Below are 2,630 nucleotides of genomic sequence, written 5' to 3' on the forward strand. Positions count from 1 at the left end.
TTTTTTTTTTTTTTGCTAAGTTTGAGGTCTGTGCTAGCCGAATGGGGCTGATGAGTGAGTGGTGCTTTTGGCTTCGAACTTGGGTTACTCCCCTAACTAACCTTGAGAGGTTTCGCTTTGAAACTTTGTATGAGGGTTTGGCCGCTTGCCTCGGTATAATTTATGTTGAGAGTTGTTCGGTAAGAAGTTAACTAGCATTCGAGATCCTGAGCTTTTGTTGTTGGTGATAGTGGTAATGTGGCGGCAAAAATGCTACCTTTATGAGTTTTGTCAAGCCTCTTTAAGTTCCTCATTCTGATAGCGGCTCTAGCTTCTCTGGTGAAATAAAGCTAAGAAAAATGGGGCGGGAAGGGTGTTTTGGGATTATCCACTGATCAGTAAACAAAGTGAATATTCTTGATGAACTTGATTCAATAGACATTTTATTCACTAAACAGAAACGTATTTTGGAAGATGTAGGATTAGTGTAGTTGAGTGCTGCTGGTTTCTGTGGACTGGCTTTCTCTCTGATCAGCAGTCTTTGGGGTGTTTGTTCTGTGACTTGTGCCCTGGATCAAGTTTACCTCTCCTGCTTCAGTCGACTTGCTTGGATCATTCTCCGGGGTGTTTAACGAAGGCTTGTTAAGGGTATTTAGGAAGTTTAGTGAAGTGAATTTTTAAAAGATGCCACAAATATAAGGGGTTCAGGATGTAAGATGGAGTTTACTCTGCCCTTGGGTTCAGATCTAGGCGGTTTCTTCCAGATTTCTCTAGTTCACCCTTGGAAGACAAGCTTTCTTCAGGTCCACCCTAATGTGCATACTCTAACCTGAGGCGTTGTCATTCCAGGCTTCTAGACTGGGAGTTACTTCCCAATTCTTTGAATAGTTGTTTCTGTTTCGGCCATCTGATGCTTTGAGCTAACGAGCTGTGCCCCTGAAATGGCTACCCATTGCTTTGGTGGTGTTGGTCTCCCTGAGAGCAGAGGTTTTTGAAGTTCACTGAGTGTTGAGCAGACACCTACTAGGGCCAAATTCCCAGTAGGTTCACCTCTTGGTCAGTAGGAAGTGGGTTTTCCCTAACGAATGAAAAACTTGCAGTGGTCCTTGGAAAAAAAAAAAGCAGGTTGTTCTTACAACTGTGTTGAGGTCTTGTATGACGCAATGTGAATCCAGATGCAAAGGTAACTTCGGGTTGGGTACATTTGTGTTTGCCCTGTACTTTTATCCAGGCACATATATAAGAAAAGTCACAACAGAAGTATGGGCCTTTAAGGTTTCCCAAAGCCGTCTTGCAGAAATGTTCTGAGGTCCTCTTAATGCCCATGACTTACTAGGGATCCGAATTTGCCGGCTTGTTTTCCTTTTTCATTGACGAGAATGCCTTGGACTCTGGGCATGTGGACCTTTCCAATTTGCACCACACATTGTAGTAAACACAACTGTCCTCCAATCAAAAGTGTTCTTCCTGTACTCAAGGGTGGAGTTTGCCAGCTGCTGGCCTGTGATTGGACAGATTTTCTTTCAGTTACGTTTAAGAGGTTTTTCAGGCGTGCTTAGTTTTGAGTAATGCATAGCAGGGCGCCCCCTGTTAAGGATGAGTAATTGAGGGTTGGATGAATGAGTTTCTGAAGTGATTGAAAACACGTTGCTCAATTTTAGGCTCCACTAATACCCTTTTTCTAAGTACTTGTTGACTCAGAAATATTTAAGGGTATATTAGTGATACATTTGATGAACCTGTTTTTATTTCATTACTAATGTCTTATGCTGCCTTAGGAAATGTAAAAAAATGAAAATCAATATTCCGTTTTTTGGGAATTTTCATGAGGATCTTAAGAGTGGGTGTCTTCACTCTTAAGACACCAGTAAACTTCTCTTTGACAATCAACTACTGATATTTTTAGCCAAATTACAAACCCAGTTTCCCCCTTTCTCTTAGAGTAGTGGCTTTGTTATTCAAAATATGTGTTTTGTGTTTTTTTTTAAATTATGTTGCAAGATTATTGAATTTTTGCACTTATTTCCTAATCTAGTTGTACACTTTGAGCTCCTAATTCATTATTAGTCCATGTAAGTTCCAGAGTCTTTGAGAGTATTACATTTTTAGGGGCAATAGACACACAGACAAAAATACCATGGATTGTTCTTTTGGGTATAATAGTAAAACTATTTACAGAATGTCAGAGTTATAGACCTGAGAGCAGGGCACTTTGACCCTGCCAGCTTCAACTTACCAAGGAAGAATGTGATTTTTTTTCCTATAAAAAATAACTTATAGGGCTGGAGAGATGGCTCAGCGGTTAAGAGCACTAACTGGTTTTCAGAAGGTCCTGAGTTCAAATCCCAACAACCACATGGTGGCTCACAACCATCCGTAGTGAGATCTGATGCCATCTTCTGGAGTGTCTGAAGACGGCTACAGGGTACTTACATATAATAAATAAATAAAAATCTTTTAAAAAAATAACTTATACTTACAAAAAAAAATGAGGACAAAGATAGGGTTGGAACAGTTGGGGATGTTTGTCTAGCATGCACAAGGCTCTGGGGTTTTTCTAGCATGCATAAGGCTCCAGGTCAGTTCACACTGTAGAGACTGAGGCTGGTGCTGGTGTGGGTACACACTTACAAAATTCTTCTCCACAATTC

At 40.6% G+C, this 2,630-nt stretch overlaps 1 protein-coding gene across 2 annotated transcripts in view; it reads left to right on the forward strand.

Moving 5' to 3' along the window:
• The window catches only part of Kdm3b (lysine demethylase 3B), a 56,728-nt gene that overhangs the window by 914 nt on the left and 53,184 nt on the right, over positions 1-2,630 (forward strand). The window lies entirely within an intron of this gene.

Source organism: Mastomys coucha, unplaced genomic scaffold (genome assembly GCF_008632895.1).
Source record: "Mastomys coucha isolate ucsf_1 unplaced genomic scaffold, UCSF_Mcou_1 pScaffold13, whole genome shotgun sequence".
Classification (NCBI taxonomy): Eukaryota; Metazoa; Chordata; class Mammalia; order Rodentia; family Muridae; genus Mastomys; species Mastomys coucha.